Here is a 26,897-nt window from a genome sequence, read left to right as displayed (position 1 = left end):
TATATATATGTATGTGTATATATGTATATGTGTATCTATATATCTTTATCTATAAATAAATATATCCATGCTTAATTGTAACTTTCTTGGGGAGGGAGGGAAAGGGGGGAAAAGAACAAAGTAAAAAGTACATAGCAGAGAACAAAAGAAAACTAATAAGAAAGCAAAGAAAAGATGGTTAGTACACAACACAATGCATAGTACTTTTTATATAGGCTTTATTGAAATGGAAATTCATTACTATATATTTTGAATTGTCTCATGTTCTGCTGTGCAAATGACATGCGTTCTTTTTATTTTCTTATTTTGTATTTAAGTTTATATGTTTCTTTTTCTTTTCTCATTGTGTATTTAAGTTTCAGTAATTAAAAAAAAAGATTAAAAAACCCTGAATTGACCAAATGGTTTAAAAAAAAGGGCACAGCAAATACTGAAGAAAAAAATCTTCTTTCTATTTCTATATCTATTTCTATTCTGCCTTAAAACAGAATACGCCAAATGGGAAAAGGAAAATTCACTAAAGAAACAGATTAGGGAAAGTTGAAGCTAGTGATTCAATGAGACATCAACATACAACAAAATAAAATCAAAAGAAAGAAAAAAAAAAGAAAATGTGAAGTGTCTCATCAGCAAAAACAATTGATCTGGAAAATAGATGAAGGAAAGATAATTTAAGAATTATTAGACTGATTGAAAACCATTATCAAAGAGCCAAGATATCACATTTTCATTAATTATAAAGGAAAACCACTCCACTAGCCTAGAATAAGAGGGTAAAATAGAAATTAGAAGAATCCATTGACTACCCCCTGAAAGACATCTCAAAATAAAAAACTCCCAGGAATATTATAGCCAAGTTCCAGAGGACCCGGGTCAAAGAGAAAATACTCCAAGTAGCCAGAAAGAAATCATTCAAATATTGTGGAGTCACAGTCAGGATTACACATGACTTAGCAGCTACTATGTTAAAGAAGCAAAGGGCTTGAAATAAGATATTCTGGAAGATAAAAGAACTAGAATTATAAATAGAATAATCTACCCAGGACTATAATCTTTCAGAGGAAAAAATGGATATTTAATGAAGTAGAAGGCTTTAAAGCTTTCCTGATAAAAAGATCAGAGCTGAATAGACAATTTTACTTTCAAATACAAGCATCAAGAGAAACACAGAAATTTAAACATGAAAGAAATATCATAACAAACTCAATAAGGTTAAGCCTATTATGTTCCTATATGGAAAAATGATACATGTAACTCCTAAGAACTTTATCATTATAGGTAAAGTAGAAGGAATCTTCAGGGCAGCTAGGTGGTGTAATGACTGGAATGCCAGATCTGAAGTTAGGGAAACCCAAGTTCAAATCCAGACTCAAACACTTACTAGCTGTGTGACCCTGGGAAAGTCACATAACCCTATTTGCCTCAGTTTCCTCATCTGTAAAATGAGCTGGAGAAGGAAATGGCTAACCACTCCAGTATTTCTGCCAAGAAAACCCCAAATGGGGTCATGAAGGGTTGGACAAAATGAAAAACAATTGAACTGAAGGAATCTTCATAGACAGAAGTCAAATGAGTGAATAGAATATATTGAGGTGATTTAAAAAAAAGAAAGGGTGAGAAAAAGTGATGCATTGAGAGAAGGGGAAGAGAGAGAAAGACTGGAAGAAACTATCTCATGCAAGAAAGGTATGCAAGGAAGAGCTTTTATAGTAGCAGTGAAAATGGTGAGGAGGCAGACAGTGCTTGAAACTCACTTTCATTTGAATTGGTTCCAAGACAGAAGAATATACCTGCATATTCAATTTAGCATTGGTCCAATGAAGGAAAAATACACACACATACAAACATACACACACACAAATACACACACACACACACACACACACACACAGAGACAGAGAGACAGACTCAACTGAGAATTGAAATCTGTCTTGCCAACAGGGAAGTAGGAGGAAAAGGGCATAAGAGAAAGATGTGGGGGGGGGGTACCAAAAGGGAGTGCTGATTAAAGGAGGCAGTGATCAGAAGCAAAACAGACTTTTAAGGCAGGACAGGGCACAAAGAAAAAGATGAGAAACACAAAAAATAAATAGGATGGAGGGAAATGTATAGTTAATAATCATAACCATGAATGTGAATTGGATGAATTCATCAATGAAATGGAAGCAAATAAGAAATAGAACTGGAAATCAGAATGAAACAATACATTGTTTACAAAAAAAACACTTGAGAAACAGATACATCAAGAGTGAATATAAGTGACTGGAGCAAAATCTATTATGCTTCAACTGAAGTAAAAAAGGTACATATCACAAACATGAATTAAAACAAAGCAAAAGCAAAAATTGATCAAATTAAAAGAGATAAACAGGGAAATATCTTGCTAAAAGCACCATAGACAATGAAGTAATATCAATAATAAAAATTTATGCACCAAATTCCACAGCATCCAAATTCTTAAATGAAAATTTAAATGAGTTACAGGAGGAAATACATAGTAATACTATACTAGTGGGGGACCTCAACTTTTCCCTTTCAGAATTAGATATATCTAGCCACAAAAATAAATAAGAAAGAAGTAAGGAAAATGAATAGAATCTTAGAAAAATTAGATTAGATAGACCTCTAGAGAAAATTGAATGGAAACAGGAAAATTATGCAATTTTTTCTAAGCTGTAAATGGCACCTTCACAAAAATTGACCATGTACTAGGGCATAAAAATCTTCCAAAAATGCACAAAAAGTAGAAATAATAAATGCACCCTTTCCAGACCATAATTCAATAAAAAGCACATTTAATAAAGAGTCATGTAAGCATAGATTAAAAATGAATCGGAAACTAAATAATCTAATTCTAAAGAATGAGTGGGTCAAAGAACAAATCATAAAATCAATAATTTTATTAAGTATAATAACAAAAACTAGACACTCAAAGAAGTGCTTAGGGAAAATTTTATACCTCTAAACACATACATCAATAAAAGAAAAAAAGAGCAGATCATTGAATTGAACAAGCAACTAAAAACTAGAAAAAAAACAAATTAAAAATCCCCAATTAAACACCAAAATTAAAATCCTGAACATCAAAGGAGAGATTGATAAAATTGAAAATAAAAGAAATATTATTGACCTAATAAATAAAACTAGGAGCTGGTTTTATATTAAAAACAATAACATTGATTAATTTAATTTTTAAAAAGAAAGGAGAAAACCAAATTACTAATTTCAAAAAAGAAAAGGGTAAATGCAACACCAATGAAGATAAAATTAAAGCAATTATTAGGAGTTATTGTGCTCAATTATATGCTATGATTTACAATCTATGTGAAATAGATGAATATTTATAAAAATATAAACTGCCACAATTAACAGAAGAAGAAATAAAATACTTTAATAGTCCTGTTTTAGAAAAAGAAATTGAACAAGCCATCAATGAGATCCCTAAGAAAAAATATTCTCAGTACCAAATTAATTTACAAGTGAAATCAACCAAACATTTAAGGAATGATTAATCCCAATACAATATAAACTATGTGAAAGAAAAAAACAAAACATAAAGAAGGAATCCTATCAAATTCCTTTTATGACACAAATATGGTTTTGATAATCTAAACCAGAGAAAACAAAAACAGAGAAAGAAACCTAAGACCAATTTACTTAATGAATACCCATGCAAATTTTAAACAAAATATTAGCAAGGAGATTACAGCAATTTATCACAAAGATAATATACTATGACCAGATGGGATGTATAGCAGGAATGCAGGGCATGTTCAATATTAGGGAAACTCTAAGCATAATTAACCATATCAATAATAAATATAATATAAATCATATAATTATATGCAGAAAAATTAGATGCAGAAAAATACTTTGATAAAATATAACACTCATTCCTATTCAAAACACTTGAAACCCTAGGAATAAATGGAGCCATTCTTAAAATGATAAGTATTATCTATCTAAAACCAAGAGCAAACATAATTTGTAAAGGAGATAAACTTGAAGCCTTCCCAATGAGAACAGAGGTAAAGCAAGTATGTCCATTATCACCACTATTGTTCAATATTGTACTAGAAATGCTAGCTATAGAAATAAGAAAAGAAGAAGAAATTGAAGGAATAAAAATTGTCAGTGAAGAAATAAAACTATCACTCTTTGCAGATGATATGATGGTATATTTGAACCCTAGAGAATCAACTAAAAAAAAACTAGCTAAAACAAATTAGCAACTTTAACAAAGTTGCAGGATATAACATAAACCACATAGAAATACACATTTCTATATGCTACCAACAGAACCCAGCACGAAGAGACAGAAAAAGAAATTCCATTTAGACAAACTGTAGACAATATAAAATACTTGAGAGTCTACCTGCCAAGACAACAACCACAGAGATCATGTGTGTGTGTGTATGTGTGTACATATATATGTACATATACATACATATGTGTGTATATGTCACTACCTTTTTAGCCCTAAATATAGCCTCTTTTGTTCCTGTAATCTAAAGAATGAGTGAGTCAAAGAACAAATCATAGAATCAAAGGAGTACTTAGGGGAAATTTTATATCTCTAAACACATACATCAACAAAAGAGAAAAAGTGGGTAGAGAAAAGTTTCTTAGGATCTTCTCATCTGCCCCTGAATCACTTTATGGGAGAACGCCAGATAGAGCTGATATCACCTTACCTAACTGAAGGATTTGCCATTTACCCCTATGTTAGAATATCTATAAATATGTAGATATACTTTGTATTCTTCAACACTTTCATTAAAAATGGAAGATTATGCCTTCTCAAAGTATCTCTCAGCTACAGGGAAAGAGCAAAGAGAATACAAAGAAAAAGTAAAGGGTATAGGGGAAAAAAACACATTTGTTTCTTTTTCCTATATCACCTTCTGTTTTCTGAGTTACATAGCAGATACATAGAGGGCTGAATATAGTCAAAAAACTTGGTTTAAATGCTGCTTCAAATACTTTGAAGCTCGTGTAATCTTTGTCAAATCATTTAATCACTTTAAAATGCTATCTCCTCATCTATAAAATGAGGTTAATAATAGTACCTACATCATAGGGCTGTTCTGGGGAGCAAAGGAGATGATTTATGTAAAGCATTGTATAATCATTTAAGCATTGTGTGTGTGTGTGTGTGTGTGTGTGTACATACATATGAATTAAGGTTTAACAGATTTCATCACAGACTAAGAGAAAGAACAAGATATCTTGGACTCTAAATGCTCTGACACTGGCATAAAAATAGAAACAACAGGTCATAATACATTTCGAAAGATTAATTTAAAATTAAATATTGTATTGGCAATTAAAAAGGGCAATTCAAAAGATAACTACACAAGTGACACCTAACAAACCCTTTTCTAATAGTAAAGTTGTTGCCAAGCTGGATCACTCCCTAAGAAGATCTCCCCTCTTGATGCTGCTCAAAGAATAGTGACCCAAGTGTGTCATTAGGGTGGTTTTGCCATCCTCTGAAACATCACTCATGCACCACTCCAGAAAAAAGCTTCCTGCTGAAATGTGTCTCTCTGCAAATGTTTTTCTCTGCTCTGATTCAGACAGCTCTCTGAGACCAACATTCAGATTTAATGCAATGTCACAGGAACAGTGTATCAGGAATACATGCTTGTACCTGGCTTTAAGATACAAGCTCTTTTCTAATAGATAAATTCAACATTCATGATATTGAAGTGTGGTCAAAACTTTCCAGATGAATTTTACTGGAGTCTTAAAAACAGTTTTAAACAACAAGACCAATGGGTGGTATTGCGCTATTCTTGTAGCTGCTTCTAAACCAGGACCAGTTGGTTATTGTATTTTTCCTCAGCCTCATTTACCATATATACATCTATTAGAATGATTAACACTATGATGAGGGCACCTTGCAGTTAGTAGGAAATTTTGCTTTTGTGTTTTAATATCTTAGTAAATATTCAACCTGTACCAGCACTTTTATTTCCTTTCAGGAGGAAATAGCCTTTAAGAAATTTAGAATTCTTCATTTTAGAATGTCAAAAGCTTCTGCAATCTATATTTCTACATGAGGAATAAACAAGGTAATATGGAGAAAAGTTGAGACCCGGAATTATGTTCCATGCAGTCATTAAGCTAGACTTTCATTCTGTGCTTTAAAGGAAAATACTTAAATCAAGCAAGTATCTAGAGGCAAACTAGATTATATTTTCTGTTCCCTGCATATTAAGTATTTTTTAATGTGCCTTTTCTCAGTCTAAACATTTTATGCCAACATTGGGGAGAAGATGCTAAGGGAAAAATATATAATTTATAACAGATCTAATAGGACACGAACAGTCTGACTACGCACCAACTTTCATAATTTTGTTTATCTACCCGATGTTAACCACACATTCCAAAGATGCAACACAACGCAATTTTAGGAGCAAATAGTTAGATGATAAATTTGAAATTTACTCTGATGAGAGTAAATCATCAGATCTGTAATGTAAATCAGTAAATTTACTGTAATGTAAATCAGTAAATCAGAGCTCTGTAATGAATTTGTGGAAAAGTTATCTATCTCTATTGTATTTAATTTGCTAACAGAGTCTGATAATAAATGTTTCTTTCCTTGAAATCATTTAATGCTTAAGTAGGGATACATTTTTTTTCTTCCATGCAAAAGATCCTCCTTTAAAGAGCCCCTCCCCATTGGGTTTTTTTTTTAAGAGAATTCCAGTAGATTTCACTTAATGGGTTGGAATAATTATAGCAGGCAGAGTATCTTCTACCTCAGGAACTCAAAGTTTCAGATATTATTTTATTTATATTCAGAACATCTCTGGAAATAAAGATATATAGTTTCTCCATTTTACAGGTAGGGAAACAAGTCACACCCAATACCACCAGCTATTCAGCAAAGAACAATTCTAACCCAGGTCCTCTACTGCTCACCCCAATACAGTGAACACTAAATGATATCTCCCTCCAAATAACAAGAGAAAGAAACAAAGCATTCTGTATGGCTGAAATTTATATTTCTTCTAGGGAGAGGTTATCTTCTACAAATTCATACATTACAGACAGGTCTTCAATAGGTCATTACAGGGGTTGTTGGGATATATGTTCGGAAAAGTGCTGGATTTGGAGTCAAGAAATCTGGGTTCAAAAACCTTGTTATGAGTTGGGTGACCTTAAGCAAGCTTCTTAATTCTCCTTAGACACAGATTTTTTCAACTCTAAGATCAATGGGTTGGATTAGATAAAATTTAAATACCCTTCCAGCTTTAACATTCTATGCCACTGTGAACAAGCATGTAGAATAGGTATACTTTTAATAGAATTCTTTCATGAGCTCCAATGTCAATGAGTTTTAAGTACTGAAAGTCCCTGATTTATGAACTCTTGATTTGTGAATAACCTATAAATACAAAATGGCCAAGGGACCAACTCCCTGTTGTTCAACTGATATATTAATTTCCTCTTTCATTCAACAAAAAAATAATTGTTGCAAATTATAACATTTTAGGGTAACATTTTCATATTCAAATACATATCCTGAATCATAAATTTTGAGATAAATGGGATTTTAGAGGTCATGTATTTCAACTTTTTCATTTCATAGAGGAGGAAATTAGGACCTAATTTATTTAAATGCATTTCCCAATTTCACAAAACTAAGTTAGGATCAGAGTTGGGACTATATTCCAGTGTAAAAAAACTTTCACATCCAACCTCTTCTTTCTACTTTACACAGGCATCATCTTAGTTCAGGCTCTCAGTATCTTGCATAGATTATTGCGATAGTTTCCTGGTTGGGCCCCCTAACTCAAATCTCTCACCACTCCAGGCCACCCTCCACACTAACGCTAAAATGATTTCCCTTAAGGATAGATTGGATCATGTCATGTCCCTACTCAATAAACTCCAGTCGTTCCCTATAATCTCTAAGATAAAATGTAAACTCCTCTGTTGAGCTTTTAAAGACCTTCATAACTTGGCCCCAAATTATATTTCTACTTTTATGGTATATTACCTTGACCCTCTGGTTTTTCAAACAAACTGGCCATCTCTCTATCCCTCACACATGACACACTGTCTCTTCAGTGACCATATTCCTGCCGAGAATACGCTCTCCCTTCACATGTACTTCATAGATACATTATCTTCTCTCAATATCCTGCTCATATACCATCATTTGCATGAAGCCTTTCTTTATGGCCCAACCTCTACTTTCTCCTCAAGCTACCATATATTTCTCTTCTTTATAATTCTTTGTATTTATTTTCTTTATCTGTATTTCGTATATACTTAGATACTATCCCATTAGAATATAAGCTTTCTGAGAGTTGGGGTTGCTCCACTTGTGTGTGTGTGCGCGCGTGCATGCGCGCGAGTGTGTATGTGTGTGTCTTTGTATCTCTAGTACCTAGAATAGAACCTAAACACATAATAAGTGCTTAATAAGTTCTTGTGCATGGGTTGATTGTATTTTCATGTATAACATTTACTACTATGGTGACATAACACCTATCTATGAGACTAAAAATCTAATTTCACTCAAATACATTTTAAAATATCTAATAGGGTTTACTAAAATGTAAGAATAACAAGATATACACACAAAGAGAGAGCAAATTAGAATATATTGTGTGAATAAGAGAAGTATAAATGATGTTGTGAGGGTGTGGAAGAAGGAATACCTCAGGTAGAATTGCCCCTGAAAAGAGGGATTGAAGTTCAATAGACAAAAACTGAAGGAGAGACACAAGTCGTGGGTAAATTTCATGTTTATGTGTGTGTAGAGGGGAGGAGGAGTAAAGATTAAGTTTAATTTAATTAGCATGTTGAATATCTAGTAGAAATGTCAATGAAAGTTACAAAGATAGATAGGAATTTATGGAGGGCCTTGAGTAACAGATAGAAGTTTGGACTTTATTTAACGGGCAGAAAGAAATAACATGTTGTTTTTTTGTTTTTGTTTCTGTTTTGTTTTTGGTTGTTGGTTTTTTTTGCTTTTGTTTTTGTTTTGTAAGAGGAGTAATGTGATCAAACCTATGCCTTAATTCACTTCAACAAGCATTTAAGATACCAAAGCAAAAATGAAATAGACTATGCCCTTACAAAGAGCTTACATTCTACTTGAGGACTAAAACACATATGTGGAGATGAGCAAATGGAAGCTAATTTGAGAAGGTAGATAACATTAGCAACTGGGGAGATCGGGAAAGGCATCATGTGAGAGGTGACATCTGAACTGGGATGCAAAATAAGAGAGTAATAATGTGATATATCATTAAAAATGAATTCCCAGAACTGGGGAGCAGGTTATACAAACATACTGAGGTAAGAGACTGAACTACTCAGCTTGAGGGACAGCTAGCATTTCAGTTTAAGGGAAGAATTGGAGAACTGGAGTCAGGGTGGGGAGACTTTCTCTGCCTTGCTCAGGAATTTGATTTTATGCAAGACACAATAAGCAACCACTAAAGATGTTGAGGAAGGGCTGACATGATTAAATTATTTTGGTCATTGTGAAGAGGCTAGATAGAAAAGATCCTAGCAACAGGGAAACCAACTAAGACTCTATTACAATATACCAGGTAAAATAGTACTGAACTAGAGGAGTAATTATGTGAGAGAAAAGGTGACAGATGTGAGAATACTGGAAAAATAGAAATAGAAACTTTGAAACTAAGTGCTGTGAGGACTGAGGGAGAGGGCAGAGCCAAAAATGTCTTAAAATTATAAACCTAGCTATCTGGGAGAAGGGCACCCCTTGATAAGAAACAGGAAAAGCATAATGGATAGGTGGATTTGGGGAACACACAATGAGGCAATGTCGTAGCAAAGAGCCATTCTGGAAGTCAGGAAGACCTGAGTTCAAGTCCTGTTTCTGACAAGGCTCTACGACCTTCGACAAAAGATGACTACAGGTCAAAGAGGATAAAGACTGAGAAAAGATAAATTGATATGCAGTTGAAAGATTGTTGGTAATCTTGAAGAGAATGGTTTCAGAAGTATGGTGAGGGCAGAAAGCTTTTTTGGTGTTGATAAGTGAATGAATAGCGAGGAAGTATACATAAATCATTATTGTAGTCCAAGAGAGAAAAGGAGGGAAAAAAATACACAATGATACCTAAAGGAGATGTTATTGTCAAGTACAGGGTTTGTTATTGTTGCTGTGATCATTTTATGGTGATAGAGAACTTGGTATTTATATAAGAAGTAGGGAAGGGAGAAAAAAATCAATTAACTAGGTAAAGCTACAAAACTAAGGAAAGGACTGACAAATGGGAAGGGAAGGCAAAGTTTGCAGGTAAGTAGAAGAAAGTTTCTAGGAACAGGGTTGCCTTAAAGCATATTAAGCAAAACTAATCATCAGGACAACATACTGATTTAAAAGAAGAATAAAAATAAAATTCCAACTCACAAAAAAATGGTAGTAGAGGAAAATATGAACCTAACTCTCATAACTTGAAATGTGAATGTTTTAAAGAATCTAATAAAGTGAAAAAGAGTGACAGATTGGATAAGAAAACAGGCTTCCACAATTACTTGCCTACATATCTGAAAACAAAAGATATAGACATATCTATATATATACATATATAGAATAAAAATGAGAAGCTGAAACAACTGTTCAGCAGATGAATATAAAAACCAGAATTCATTTAGTCAATAGTCATTTATTAAGGGTTTATTATGTGTTTATTATGTGCCAGGTACTGTGCTAGCACTAGAGATATAAAGAAAGGTAGAAGATAGTCTCTGCTTTCAAGGAGCTTACAGTTCAATGGAGGAGATAATAGGTAAGCAACAATGTACAAAAAAAAAATGTGTACAGGATACATTGGAATGACTTGGCAGAGGGAAGATAGTAGCATTAAAGGGGATAGGGAGAGGTTTCTTACCTAAAAGTCTGATTTCAGATGGACTTGAAGGAATCCAAGGAACACAGGAACTGGAGATGAGTTGTAGTCATTCTATCAGATGAAGCAATAAGAAAGCAGTGATACCAGGAATTGAAAGGTCGGAGAAGCTAAGAAAAGAAGCAGTATTAAGAAAGAGGGAGAGTCAGAGGAGTCATATGCTTTGATGACATCAAAGATGTTGGGGAAAAAAAGATCATTATTCCTGTTATATACCATCTTAAGACTTGCCCTGACCTTTATGTGCATTAACTCATTTGATCCTTGATAACCACACCATAAGGTCAGTACTATTATTAACATCCTCAACTAGACAAATGAGGAAACTGGTTAAGAGACTATGAGTGATATATTTGTCCATGGTCAAATAGGTAGCCACTGTCTGAGGAAGGAAGGAAGGAAATAAATATTTATTGAGCACTTACTATGTGCCAAGCACTGTAAGAGCTTCACAAATATTTTTTCATTTGGTCCCCACAACAACTCTGAGAAGTAGGTGCTCTTATTATTTCCGTTTTATAGATGAGGAAACTGAGGTAGACAGATGTTAAGTGACTTGCCCAGGATCACACAACTAGTAAATGTATGAGGCCAGATTTGAACTCATCTTACTGACTCTAGACCCAGCCCTCTAATTAAAACTTCATTTCCAGGTAAAATTATCTATTCTGTATATTATCTACTGCCAAGTTCATTGGATTAAGAGGTAACTGGTCTCTTTTATGATAACAGTTTTCAGAGAAACATGGGGAATTGGAAGTAATGGAGAAAGGCACCCAGGAGAAGTAAAGGTCATGATTACAAATTAGTCTTGGAAGAAGTCTGGAAATTTTTAAAAAAGAGAGAGAAAGAAAAATGAATGTTGTACAGAGGTTTCTAAAAGCATGATCTTATAATCCTGCTTCAAAGAAAAATAAGAAATGTATCAGCTCACAGTAACTTGAGATCACAAATGAACATTTAGTAGAGCATTAATTTACCTTTTTTTTTCCTTTTTTTTTCACTGAAGTAAAATAGGTGGATCATAGGATTTAGAATTGAGAGGGACATTAGAGGTCATCTCATTCAACCTCTAAATCTTCCAGACGAAGTAAGTAAGGCCCAGAGCGGTTAAGAAACTCTTCCAGTGTTACACAGGTAAGTGGCAAAACTGAGATTTGATTTCATGTTCTCTGGTTGCATATCTATTCTTTCACCTATACCACTCTACCTCCAACTATGTGTAATATTTCAGTTCCAAAGTCAAGTCCCACAAATAAAAAGTGACTTGGCCAGACTAAACATTCGAATACACATTTTTATTATCTATACTTTCTATAAATTATTTTGATTACCATTTCATTTAAGACCTGATTCAACTAATTAATTAATTGCTTACATACGTTATATATTCTTTGCACAAATTTTCAGATTTGAGTTATCATGTCCTCTGAGCCAAACTATAAGAATTCATGTTCTACCATCAGAATCTACTTGTTTCACTTAATGGCACTCAAGACAGTTTAGGATCTAGTCCAAGGTTTCTTAATCTTTCCTGTAATAGGGACTCTTTTCACAGCTTGAGGAAGCCTATGGATCCTTTCTGGGAATGTTTTTAAATGCATAAAATTAAATACATATTATAAGCATTTAAATTCTAAACATTTATTAAGCACTTACTATGTGCTAGGCACTATGCTAAGCACTGGGAATACAAACACAAGCAGAAAGACAGTTCCAGTGCTTAGCAAGCTTATGTTTTAATGGGAAAGACAAGACATAAAAGAAAAACTGATAAACCTCCATGTGACTAGGTGGTGCAATGGATAGAGTATCAGGCCTGGAGTCAGGAAGACTCCACTTCCTGAGTTCAAATCTCGCCTCAGACTATAAGCTATGTGACCATGGTCAAGTCATTTAACCCTATTTGCCTCACTTTTCTCATCTGCAAAATGAGCTAGATCTAGTATCTTTACCAAGAAAACACCAATTGGGGTCACAATGAGCCATCACAACTGAAAACAACCAAACAAATCACCCATCAGTATTAAATTCTATTGGTAACAACAATAATAACAACAGCCCTTGGTCGAGTCTCACATTCTTGCCCCAGATGTTCCTTATGAGGCCAATTCACATTGCTTATTCTGTGTACCCATTAGCCATCACACTTTAATGTGTACTTCATAAGTCAAAGATATTGATCTTTAATCATGATCAGATAGCTTGAGCTGTGAACTCTATGCAGATAGTAGATACTAATGCTTCATTAACCAACCTTATTCTTATTGGTCAGAGGTGGGGAACCTGCAGCCTCGAGGCCACATGTAGCCCTCTAGGTCCTCAAGTGTGGCCCTTTGACTGGATACAAACTTCACAGAACAAATGCCCTGGATAAAAAGATTTGTTCTGTAAAATTTGAACTTAGTCAAAAGGCCACACCCAAGGACCAAGAGGGCCACATGTGACCTCGAGGCTGCAGGTTCTCCACCCCTATTCTATCCTTTAGATGAGATTTTAGTTTTTTTTCCAAGTTTCATGACTTCTGTTGACTCATAATTAATAAAAAGTCTTCAAATTCAGTAACTGGTATTCTTGATCATTCCACTCCTGTTAGACTATATTACAGCCTTACATTGATTAACCTTGATGGAACTACACCTGCATTGTCTATGCATAAAATAATAAGTTAGAGTTCATGAGTTTAATTGATTCTATTAATGCTTGTTATTATTTTGCTATACCCTTAGATATGTCTCAGTTTTCCTTAATGGCATTACTAGCATATTATTGACACTTTGCAAAAGTTTTGGGGACCATCTCATTATATTTAGTAAGTCTAAGAAATAAATCTCCAAATAACAAATACATTGAAAGTTGCAGCAAGCCTGGCATTACTTCCTATGAAATTCTATTTAACATGCAATTTGCAAAGACTCTAGAAGCAGAGGATATGTTTTCAAGTTTTTCCTCTGAAGTTTATTACCTGTACGACCTAAGACAAGGCACTTAACCACCCTGGGCTACAGTATTCTCATCTGGAAAATAGGAGGGTTGTATTAATGGTCTCTCAGGTTCCTTCCAGCTTGAAATCTATGATGTATGAATTATTAAAATGTTCTATTCAATATATTGATAGATCAACTCTTATTTCTGTTACTTCCAGTAAGTAATATTCTCTCATCTTTTCTATACTGACTTGTTTGTATTGTGAAATGATAAACTGATTGATTCTAACTAAAAAACAGGTCAGGAAATCATGTTCAGCAGCCCCTACGAGTTGAGATTAAGATTGTCAGTTGGAAATCAAACTGAGAAGACATAAAAAAATTAAAATTATATTCATGAAGATCAGAACTGTTTAGGTGAAGATTTCATTTAAATATGTGATTAATAGACTTTTTAGATGCAATAAAGATTTTTGCAATAAAATTGTTTACCTATGTAAAATTATGAGCTCTATCCTTCCAAACACCACAAACACACATCTCATCTCCTACCTTATTTATTTGCCTGTTCCAAACTATGAAGAATAAAGGAAAACCCAATCAAATGAATCCATAGTCAGAGCACAATGATAACTGTTAGAGGGTTTTGGCTTTGGTTTTGGATTTTTGTATGATAAAACAGGTACAATACGTACCGCTAAGTATCAGAGGAATATGAGTTAATCCAAAGTCTAACTGAATATGGCAAGGTCCTTGACTATTTTTCAACACAAGACATAGACCACTTTCACTGGCTATCAACCCAAACTAAGTACATAAGTCCTATGACCACTTTTGAAGGAAACAACGAGGACAAGAAAACATACTGAACTCTTTGAAGGGAAGCACAATATAAGTTTAAAGAACTATTTTGTTGTATTATTAAATGAGCTCTTTCACGTGCTTATCTGCTCAAATTTACAATTGCCCACATGTAGTGAACACAGTCTATGGACTAAGGTGAGGTGTTCACTTTGTTTCATGTTCTAAGAATAGATCTACTATTGTTTTAAAAAAAATTCTGTGCTTAGATTGAATCTTTAGGGGTTTAGAGCCAGATAAGGCACAGATCACCCTCTTCTGAAAATTCAATCCAAGTTATTCAATTTCATTTGCACAAGTGGATTTAAAATTTTCTCTTTTTTCTGTCAAGAAATAAGTTCTTTTTTTTCTTCAAAAATAGTTCACCACTGAATGGGGATGTAGGTTGTTGTTTCTACACAGCAGTTTTATATACAACTGAATGTGGGGAAAAAAAAAAAACATTTCTTTCCCAGATAGGCAACTTTTCCCAATAGGAGCTTTGTACAGTGTCTTCCATCACACATCCATTATCATTACTTAACAATTCATAGCTTGTATTTTGATGTCTGTCTTCTACAGCAGGACAGAAATGCTGAAAAGCATTTTCTTTCCTGGAAACCTGCACAGAAGCAAGTGATAGGATTTGGATTTTTGATGAAACAAAAAAAAATGTGAGTTTCCTTCTCAGTAGTGAATAGCTCAGTACGGAAGCAAGAGTACTTATTTAGTTTAGTTAGATGCTCCATGAACTCCAGGCATAGACTGTGTTCAGGCAAAGAGTTTCACCATAATTACCCATGTGATCTTTGGTAAGCCTCAAACTCTCCCAGCCTGGATATTCTCATGAGTAAAATGGGGACAATATGCCTTGCACTCTCCTTCTCTTGGTGTCAGAACAGAATGAGACCACATATGTAAAAGTGTTTTGTAGTCATAAAATGATACAAACATGTTATTTTTAATAATAATAGCCTAACTGTATTAAGAACTTAAAGGTTAAATAACTGACCACTCTTCAATGCTAAGTCATCACCAATATAGATGGAAAAAAATTAAGCATAAGTGAGTTACATATAGGTTAACCCATTTAAGAGGCAAAAATTTAAAACTAGCTTTTTGGCCCTGTTCACATAGAACAGGGTCATAGCAAACTGGAAAATAACTGCCACTCTCTTAAGGGGAGGTAGTGATAGTTAGTGAATTAGTTAAATATTCACTTTCACATTTTCTTTTGCCAACTCAAGGCTCCCCAATAATTAAAAATGAATTAGTATCTATTGTGTGTTAAGCATTGTGATAAGTTCCAAGGACAGTTAGAGTACAGATTTTCTCTTGTTTCTATGTTCGTTGCATATTTAGCTCAAGTCTATTATTTGAATGGTGTAGGGAAGCCCAATGTGGAATATTTGCTAATGATCCAATGTATTTGCCTTTAAATTCCATATTTATTTTGTTTTTATTTACTATGCTTTTGTTTGTATATATATATATATATATATATATATATATATATATATATATATATATATTGCTTTTCCACAGCAAACTGTAAGAACCTTGAAGGAAGGAACTGTTTCATTTTTTGCCTTTGTTTTCCCAGATCATAGCACAGTGCTTGGCAAATAGCAGGTGATTAATAAATGCTTTTTTAATTGACTTGAACTAGAAAATCTCTCCACTGATAAAAATTGGCAATGCATCTGTCTCTTATAGACTTACAGAAAGTTTCTTGGGGCACCGAAATATTCAAAGACTTGCCCATGGTTGCATAGCTAACATGTCAGAGGTAAGGCTTAAACCTAGTTTTCTCAGATTCCAAGACCAGTACTTTTCGTATTATGCTCTACTTCCTTCCTGCTACTATATTTGTGAATACTATTTGCTTAAGCCTTAGAAGGTATCCTACATCCGTTTTTACGAGGATCTTCTGGGGAGGAGGGCATCAGAAATAATTTGCCCTAAGGAGTGAATTTAATCATGAAAATTTCAGGTACAAATGCAAATTGGCAAGTAGATGTTTGAGGTAGGCCAAATCTGAGGGCACTTTTCAGACCATATCACAGAGGCAGCTGCTTACTCTACCTGGGCAGTACCAACTGTGTACATAAGCTGGTTCAGCCCAGTTCAGAAATTCACATACATCAAATAGCAGGAAGCTAAGTTCCCTTGGAAAGCTCCCATCAGAGCCCTTACAGTTCCATTTGGTCCTTCATTCATTCATTCATTCCTTCATCCAACAACAATTACTGTGTTCCATTGAGAGAGGAGCAGCTGGTTCAACGGAACACTGAGTTCCAGTTGCTTTTTTCCCCTTCTCTGAATGCTTGGGCTTAGAGAGGTATTGAAGGGATGTTCCAGTGAAACAAACTTTGGCTTAGTTATATTTCTAACAGTCATTTTGTGGATATTTAGAGCTATGATCTATGTGTTGACTAGAAATAGAGAATACATTATTTTCTAAGTACTACATTTCCTGAACTTTCGAAAATTTAATCATTTAGATATATGGCATAAGGGGTAAAAAAGAAGTGCTTTGAAAAGCATTGCTTAAAGATTAAAAATCTTACAATATCTCCATAAATGAGCACCATTATTTCTTTCTCTAAAAATCATCCCTGTTACTTATTCATATCCCACATTTGAAGACCCTGATGAAAATGGCAGGATTTGATTCTTAAGGAGTGCTTAAATCTTAATCTGAATGTGACACAGGATATGTAGCAAGGGTGTTTTTCTAGCTGGGATTCAGGCTCATCACAGACTAATCCAGAGGAATTTTAGTTAAAGAATATCCTTTATCCTGGGAGTTCTGCATAAAAAGGCTTTAAAAGAAATAGAAAGGAGAAGCCAGATAGGAATAATAGACATAAAGGAATAAGCCAGCCAGTGCCAATCATCTAGCAAAATCCAGAATGAAAGGTCAGAAAGAAATAAGCGTTTGGGGACACATACATTCTCATTTTTTTAACCTAAAAAAATAAAATAGAGGCAATCAGGGAAATGGAATTCGCATTTGATTCACCTGACAATATGCTTTCATAGTTTTCTCAGATTTTAATGAAACATATACATGTAAAGAAAGGGAAAATAGATCATAAACCTCCTTAATTACTTATGAGGCTTTTTTGTGGTCTTATTTTTTTTCTGATTTCATTACATTCAAAATTAGACAGAATTCTATGCAGAATTTGGCAAATTAAAGAGTAACTTGAATTTTTTCCTTTTGTAAGAGGCTGCAGGCCAGCAGCTTCTCCAAGGTCTTGTTTCAACTCCGTCTGACAAGTGAGTGAAGCTACTGTTTCAAAGGTTAACAGCAGTCTCTGCCTCCCCATCTGGAAACCACTTTAAATAAAATAGTTTAACATGTTTATAATGGCAATGTTCCCTTTTGGTGAGTCCTTTGGGCTAAGGCACCATTAACATTCTCAGCAAAAGATGCAGTAGCAGATTTTAGACTGACCTCTAGTTAAAGAGACATAGAAAAAGGTGATCTGAAATTCCCAATCATTACTCATTTCAGCCGCATCTGTTTCATACAAGATGTGTAGGCTAATTAAGAGTGAGGGTTTACTGAATCTCCAGCAGAGATAACAGTGAGAACCCTGCTAATAGAGAGAGAATATGGGGGGGGGGGGGGAAGGAAGAAGGAAGGAAGAAAGAAGGAAGGAAAAAAGGAAGGAAGGAAGGAAAGAGGGAAGGGAAGAGGGGGGAAGTAAGGAAGAAGGAAGGAAGAAAGGAAGGAAGGAAGGAAGGAAGGAAGGAAGGAAGGAAGGAAGGAAGAGAGGAAGGAAGGAAGGAGGAAGGAGGAAGGAAGAAAGGAAAGAAGGGCTCCAAGTAATATACACAATACTGTGTTTTCAACTTGATGAACATCACCACGAGGAAGCATTAAACCCAGTATTGGAGGAGACACAAGATGAGACATCAGAAATCAGTGGATTGTAGCCCTTTTGCAATAAAACTACACATTTTATTGAAAAAAAAAACAGTCTTGGTTTCATTCATTCTCCACTCATTGTTTACCAAGCACACATCAGTTCATCTCTCCTGTCTAGAAAGCCCTCCCCCTCCTTTCTACTCATTTATTTCATACTCTTCCTTCAAGGCCCAGCTCAATTCGTGACTCCTTCATTAAGGCACCTTCTTGCCTGGCTTTCCCAACTATACTGCAAAACTTTTGGGGGAAGAGATTAGAGTTAGCAATATGGCAACATATTTACTGAGAAAGAAACAACTGCTTGAGCAAAGTTCATAGGATTTAGAGCTGAAAGGGACTTCAAATCATCAGTTTTAATTCCTTAAATGTAACAGGTAAGAAAACAGATCCAGAAGGGTTATAAAGTAAATCTGAAGTCAGGTACTATACAGATTCTGTGTTCTTTCCACTACATCACAGTCAAATAGCACAAACCCACTTTATTTGAGATTCAGAGAAAGCATATAAGGCCAGAATTATATCTAACTGTCCTTCCCCAAAATATTATTAGTCTAGGGGAAATAATTTTTAGGTTCAAGCTGAGCAATTTAACAGCAAAGAAGACTCAATCTTTATATCCAGGGCTTAATGACCTTTCCAACAAAAACCATATGTAGTGAATTGCAAATAAACTCATTTATCTTCTAAATCAATAGAAAACAGAAATGAGAGAAGGTACACAGATGAGAATATACCAGACAACACAAAGAGTGAATTGGCTCAATCATCGGGAGAGAGCTATTTTAGCTCAATAGAGAAAGAGAGAGAGGCAGAGACAGACACAGATGGACAGATAGAGACAAAGAGAGTCCTAGATCTCACACAAAGGAAAATTCCCTGAAGTGTCTAGTGTAGTAAGCTGGGGATAAGATCATGCTGTTTCCTCTACATGTCACTTTTTTTCCCTTTCTCTCATGTTGAAGACCTTTCTGTGAAGACTATCTGGAAAGGCTTGTCTTTTCTCTGAGAGAAAAGACAGAAGCCAGAAAATTCTCTTACCTCATGCTCTTATCAACTCTGCCTCTCACCTAAGCACAAAACATTAAATAATCATTCTCCACCCTGGAAGCAAGTCTTTATGTAAATAGACTTTGAGCTATGGGCTATATGCCTATGGGAATTGTGTTTGAAAAGAGCTGGAAGAAGCAACAATCTTTTCACCTTATGAACAAAGGTGATCTATTGATTCAACCTTAAGTTGAACCTGTCTATAGATGCCCACAACTGAAAATTTCAATACCCTAAAGTGACATGCTCTGCAGGCCTAATCATTGCTGTGGTGGACCTAGCCACATCATACCATTTCATGCTGTGTTTAGGTATATACTTAAAGCCAACCTATCTATGTTCTAATAGTATCCACTGACATGAATGAGAGATCAGCAAAGTACTATTAAAAACAAGCTCCAAACAAGAAATGCATTAAGAAAATTATATTGTTTTGTAGAAAATTTAAGGGAGTAGAAAATGTACCTACTTTATCTTAGTGACTGGAAATCTATTTTATTTTAAGAAACTATTGATTATGACTTTAAGGAATAACATTGTTATATCAAACAAATCAGGAATTTCAACCCAAAATGTTTCCTCCAAAAAAAGAAAAAGATATATTGCTCTTGGGGAAATATCGTAACCAAGATTACTAACACATTTGTGGCCTTTGTTACTTTGAATCCCAGTAAACATCCAATGTGTGTTGAACCTCATGTTTCTGGCCCTTCCTTGTACAAACCTGTATTCCTATATAGTCATCATTATCTGGCCAGTAGTTGACATTTTGTGCTATCTGAACTCAAATGGAATGTAAAATTGCTTTGTAATTAAATGCATGGCATGCCTGTAATTTACCATTATTGCTATTATAATATCTCAACGGGATGGCACTGAGAAAGGATAACTCTAAATGGAAGCATGTGGTGAATGCTGATCGAGGAGATAATGACTGACTTTCTACTCTTTCATTTGGTGCCTGTTCTTTGTGATTTACCTTCAGAAACACCAACCAGGGTGACAATTCTATTAGCATTCATCACCTTTACCTCTTTAATTTTCCCGGACTTCCAGAATATGGTTTTTCAATTCCATTCTCTTTCTTATATACACATATTCAGGCTAAAATAATACAAAATGAATTAACTCAAACTTTTGCAGAATGCCCTCCAGATACTGCAATAATTTCTCCCATTTATATACAGTAATGTCCTTCATCCAAAATATTCCCAGGATGCAATGTATATTCAGGAATTTCTTTACCCTCTGACATAATCCACATCATCATTCTTGTTCTGTTTACCTGTTAAAATTCACATACCTCTGGCTCTCTAGGCTGAAATATAACTTCTGAACAGAGAATTTACCCAATAAGTTGCTGTAGTATAATAAAATATATTGCTCCAGAGAGCATGGTCATTTGACCAGTACTAGGCTAAAATCATGGCTGCACTGGATTGGCACAGATTTATGGCATACTTGCTGTGTTTTCACCTAATTTTAGTCCTATTGACAAATACAAATAAAGGGGACAAAACCTCTATCATCAAGGAGTTTGTAATCTAATAGAGGAGATTAACCCATAAAATATAAATAATATATTTATGTGAATAATATAAAGAATAAAGAGCTGTGCATAGTAACTGTAAATACTATAGGAGTTCAAGAAACAGAGGAAATGGGGCAGACAACAGTTAAGTGACTTGCCCAGGGTCATAAAGCTAGTATCAAAGATGAGATTTGAATTTAGGTCTTCTGAATCCAGACCCAGCATTCTATCCACTGTGCCACATAGCTACCATAGTTAATCTTCTGAGAGGAACAAAATGACCAAATTAGCCATCAGGTTTTGCTTTGGAAGGTTATTTTTTTTCTGTTTTAGGAGGTAGTGACAAAGGAAGTGGTAAGGGAAGGAAGGAGGAAAGGATGAATATTTAAAATACTTCATTATTAATAAATAAGAAAGAGAAATCAAAAAATGGCTCCCAAGTTTCATGCCCAACTCAAGATAATAAGTTAATCACTAGGAAATTCATCATCACGTCAACGACATCAACTTTGATATTTACACCTCATCAGTACCCTTAGTTGCTTCTATCTCTCTGATTTGAAGGCTGGAAGACAGAGTGAAAAACTCTTCCCATACCTTCCCTTTTTGGAGTGTGCAAAATTCCAGCCATCTCTTCACTTGAGACCAGCTACTCTACTTGGTTTTGACATCCACCATCATTATTGTGCCACTTCTGCAGCTACCCCTTCTTCTTATGTTTCCTTTTGTGTATTTTCTTTCTGCATTCGATTATAAATTCCTTGAGGGCATGGGTTCTCTATATGTCTTTTTTTTTTATCTGCAACTTCAACACCTAGCAAAGTGTCATGACATGTTAGCCATTTAATAAATATTTTTGTATCATATCATAATTAGAAAAATAGCTGAACCAGTATCAAAAATAAGATAGATGAGAAGGGCAACCAGTCTGGAATGCCCAAGAGGATTAAGACATTTAAAAATCACCCCTACCCACACTCTCTACTTTATCCATACTTATCTTAGACTAAAGTAAGAAAGGAAGCATGACATGTTGGAAAGTTTTTGGATTCTGGTGATCCAAATTCTTCTTCTATAACTTATTAGCTATTTGACACTGGCTGAGTTACCTCAGTTTCCTTATTGGCAAAATTGTCCTTCACTACTAGTTGTAAAATAGTACTTCAATTACCCACATCACAAGACTTTGTGGTAGAATTATATTTTCCTCTTTTTTTGGACATGATTAGTATCATTTTAGAATAAGCCTCCATTCCAATATCGATGACCAGGCACCCTCAATTTCTATGTCTTGGTTTTCCATTATCTGAGATTATAAGAAAGACTAGACAAAAGACAGAGATTATCCTATCTCAGACTCCCAGGACATGACCAATGAAAGCCTGGCATGACCATGTGTTTTTGATACCATAAGTACTTGACTTGCCTCATAAAGACTACCACTCCTCCCCAATATGTAATTTGATACTTCTCTCTGCCTTGGTTTGTGAGTATATTCCAAATAATGCTTTATATTATCTAACCCTCAAATATGAGAGGCAAAAAGGCATAGTGAATAGAGTACTAGTCTTGAAGACAAGAAAACCAGTGTCCAAGTTACGCCTCTGACACAAACAGATTGTATAACCCGAAACAAGTCACTTAACATCTTATTCTAATTTTACACAATAACAGCAACATTGTGCAATGATCAACTACAAATGACTTAGCTCTTCTCAGAAATACAGTGACCTGAGACAATTCAAAGGACTTACAATGGAAAATAATATCCAGATCCAGAAAAAGAACAGGTGGAATCTGAATGTAGATCGAAGCATACTATTTTCACTTTCTTTATTTTTATATTTTTTTTCTTTTGTTCTATTTCTTGTTTCACAATGTGACTAGTATGGGAATATGTTTTCTATGATTGCACATACATAACCTGTATCAAATTGCTTACCATCTTAGGGAGCAGGAAGAAGAGGGAAGGAGGTGAGAAAATTTGGAACCCAATTTTCAAAAAAAGAATGTTAAAATTGTCTTTATACGGCAGTGCCTCCCCAACTTGTGAGGAGAGGTGGCACCTCGAGCCTTTACACCCACTTCTCCAGGACCAGTTTTATGGGGCCACCTCTGAGGCTTGACTCTGTGGCGAGGATGCAGCGGAGGAATGCTATGACTGCATCAGCACCAGTGGAGGTACAAAAATAAAGCCTAAGAAAACTCGTATTATAAAATGACTCTTCAATCAAGTATAATATTTTGATGCTTGTTGACATCTAAACCCTTTGTGCTCCCACTACACCAGCAGCGAGTGTGTAATAGCCAAAAAAATGTGTGAAGTTTGGGCTTACAACCTGGATGATGAGATGAAGAAAATTCGTCAAGGTATATGGTGGTATAATTACGTTGCCAAGGCCACCGAGTTTCCAGGTGGGGTTGAAGAATTCAGAAGTAATGCTGACTCTCAATAACAGCTACTGAGATGTAATGAGACTTGTTAAAGATAATTCAGCTTGGATTAACATTTGTGAATGAACAAGGAGAATATCGTTCAGGAACTTCAACATGACAGGTCAACTTCAAGCTTAATTTAATAGAGGCCACGTATGCCCAGGATTCCGTAGAGCTAACAACTTCCGGAATACAGTTTAAAAGCATGAGGCGGACAGCTAGGTGGCGCGGTGGACAGAGTACCGACCATAGAGTCAGGAAGACCTGAATTCAATTCCGACCTCAGACACTTGGCATTTAGTAGCTGTGTGGCACTTAACCCCATTGCCTACAAAAAAAAAAAAAAAAAAAAAAAAAAAAAAAAAGCATGAGGAAAAAGGGATTGAGACACAGTATTTTGCGGAACTTCTGAAGACATCAGGCGTAGTGCTGTGTGAGGGGATCAAAGTGCCTTTCGTTTCACATATGACTTTGGCTATTTAATCAAAATCCTGACCAACTCTAACTTGCCTGAAGAAGAGCCGGACTTCTTTGAGATCCTCAGATTGTTCTTTCTGTTCTTCTATGATGTCAAGTACCTCAAGGGTGGCTTGCAGGAAGGGGCTGAGCAGCTGGAATTGTAGCGATTAGGACCAGAGCACCACGCTGGATCCAATTCATTACTGAGGGGAATGGCCTTTTTCAAAATGTGAGAAATGTTCTTTGAAGATCACATGATGACGCAAAGTATTTTGGGCACTTGTACCATGGTGGTTTGGGCTCCTGCTATGTACAGAATGGTATGGGGAATGCATGGGAAGAAGAGTCCGGTAAGCCATTATGGCATGAAATGGATAGACAGCAGGCCTTGGTGTTTGCAGCTACATGCGTGCTTGTTAGCTCCAGTTAAATCCCTCGGACAGCAGACAATAAGGCTTTTTCTTTTTTTACCCTGCTTTCTCAAACCGTTTTCTCTTTTGTCTTTCAGTACTAATTATGACCATTCCTTTCACAGATCCTGATAAGTAGAAGTGTCTTCAGGTTAAATTTGGCTATATAATTAATCCATCTGTTAGCAAGCATGTGAGGCCAAAGGGAACATCCCTGTGATACTCAATCTTTTGGTAAACATCTCTGGTTGGTCTTAGTTTGTACCCCACACCTCTTCCTCCTATTCCCAGATTAACAAGCACTGACTGTAACATATTGCCCTGTTTCATGTCTGTCCCTTCCAGAATGCGAGAGTTTTAGCTATTTGAGATTGTGGGCCATCAATTTTGCATTTTAGAGAGTGACTCTCATCCACCGTTTTGGTAGAAATTTGGGTTTTCCTAGCTGTCAGCCTGAAAGTTGATCATTTGCCAGTTTTACACAACATTTTCTTGTTTTGGACCCATGGAACTGAGTCTATTTACTGCACTGCAAATTGTTGCCTGGGCAAAGCTCTCCCAAAAGGGAAAGAGGGGTTCCTGAAGAGTTGAGCCCCTTGCCCACCGTTCCTGGGGCTTTGGAACCCCGTTCACAGGCCCGCAGGGTTTTGGATCAGTCTCTGAATGGGCTTTGGGACTGAAGAAGTGCTTTCCCAGCACCGTTGCCTGGGTCCCCTTCCTTAATTGCTTTTACCCCCTGTCTTCTCCCCTGTCCCCTCCACCTGTGATAAGAACTGAGCCCATGTTTTGGCAACTCCACAAGTCAATAAATCTACATTAGTTATGTCTTATACTAAAATAAATTAGAAAAGAAGAGATTATGCTTTTGTAGTTGCTACAAAAACAAAAATGATTAAGAGATTTGTTGTAAAACAACAAAACTGCAAGACAAGTTAGAGTAAATAAAATCACCTGAGGAGTGTAATGCTTGCTTATTTGTGTGTATATCTATGCAATATATTTTCTATATATTGACAGAATGACTGTGAAATTCTTTCTTAGCCATGTAGACAGGAACCTGCATGTGAGCAGGACAGAGTATGTGAAGGAAGACTTCGGTAATGGGTAACTTAAACGTTACTCAGAAATGATGATAGAGAGCAAGTCACGGTGTAGTTAGCTGCACTTAAATCAAGTCGTATTATTTGTTTGCCAGGTTGGCTTGTTTCCTTATACTTTAACATTCTTTTCTTGTTGAGTTATAATGCTGTGACTGGGTGGTCCTTCTTAGAAAAGTTACTTACAAAACAGAAGGCATTATTTGTTTTTAAAGCTTTTGTAAATAAAGCCTTCAAAAATAAAAAAAAGTCTTTATATGTAATTGGAAAAAATACTATTAAAAAAATCTCAGTGTTCTCGATAACTTTTTATCTATACACCTGGAAAGATGATATTTGTAACTCATGAGACCTTTGTCAGTATTAGGGTAGTTGGAGGGAAAAATATTATATGTATGTAGATAGATAGATAGATAGATAGATAGATAGATAGAGGGCACAGGGTGAGTTGAAGATGAAGGGATCATATCTAAAGAATAAAATTAAGGGGTGAGAGAGGATTATACTAGGAGAAGGAGCAAGGGAAAGGTAGAACGGGGTAAATTATCTCACAAAAAAAAAAAGAAAAGCCTCTTACAGCGGAGGGGAACTGGGGGAAGGTGAGAGGAAATGAGTGAATCTTATTCTCATAGGATTTGACTTAAGGAGGGTATAACATACACACTCAATTGAGTATGGAAATTGTCTTACCCTACAGGAAAATAGGAGGGGAAGGGGACAAGAGAGTAGGGGGATGATAGAGAGGAGGGCAGATTGGGAAAGGGGGTAATCAGAAGCAAATACTTCTGAGGAGGGACAGGGTCAAAAGAAAGAATAGAATAAATGGGGGGGCAGGATAGGATTAAGGGAAACAGGGGTAGTTTTTCACAGCATGTCTACTATGGAAGTGTTTTGCATAACTGCACAAGTATAGCCTATATTGAGTTGCTTGACTTTTCAATGAGGGTGGGTGGGGAGGGAGGAAGGGAGAAAATTTAGAACCCAAAGTTTAAAAAAACACGTTTAAAAAAAATGTTTTCACATGCAACTGGGAAATAAGAAATACAGGAAATGGGGTAAATAAATCTATCCTGCCCTATAGAATAGAAGGGGCAGTCTGTCCTACTTTTCACTCCTAAATTTCTTTGATAAAGTGATGAATCTTTCCTTATTTCCTTAACAATGTAAACTTCTTTTATCCCATTAAATCCAGTTTCTCCCTCCTCCATACTAGTAAAACTCCTTTCTTAAAGGTTTTCAATAACCTACTAATGATGAAATCCAAACACATTTTTCTTTGATATCTCTGAAGCATTTTAAA

At 35.3% G+C, this 26,897-nt stretch overlaps 1 pseudogene; it reads left to right on the top strand.

Annotated features, from left to right (window-relative positions):
• The window catches only part of LOC114023808, a 158,032-nt pseudogene extending 132,712 nt beyond the window's left edge, over window positions 1-25,320 (top strand).
• Window positions 25,321-26,897: the final 1,577 nt, after the last annotated feature.

The sequence above is a fragment of the Vombatus ursinus genome, unplaced genomic scaffold (assembly GCF_900497805.2).
Source record: "Vombatus ursinus unplaced genomic scaffold, bare-nosed wombat genome assembly UNPS02014818.1, whole genome shotgun sequence".
Lineage (NCBI taxonomy): Eukaryota > Metazoa > Chordata > Mammalia > Diprotodontia > Vombatidae > Vombatus > Vombatus ursinus.
Note: the sequence above shows the minus strand (reverse complement) of the source record. Positions and strands in the feature narration are given on the sequence as shown.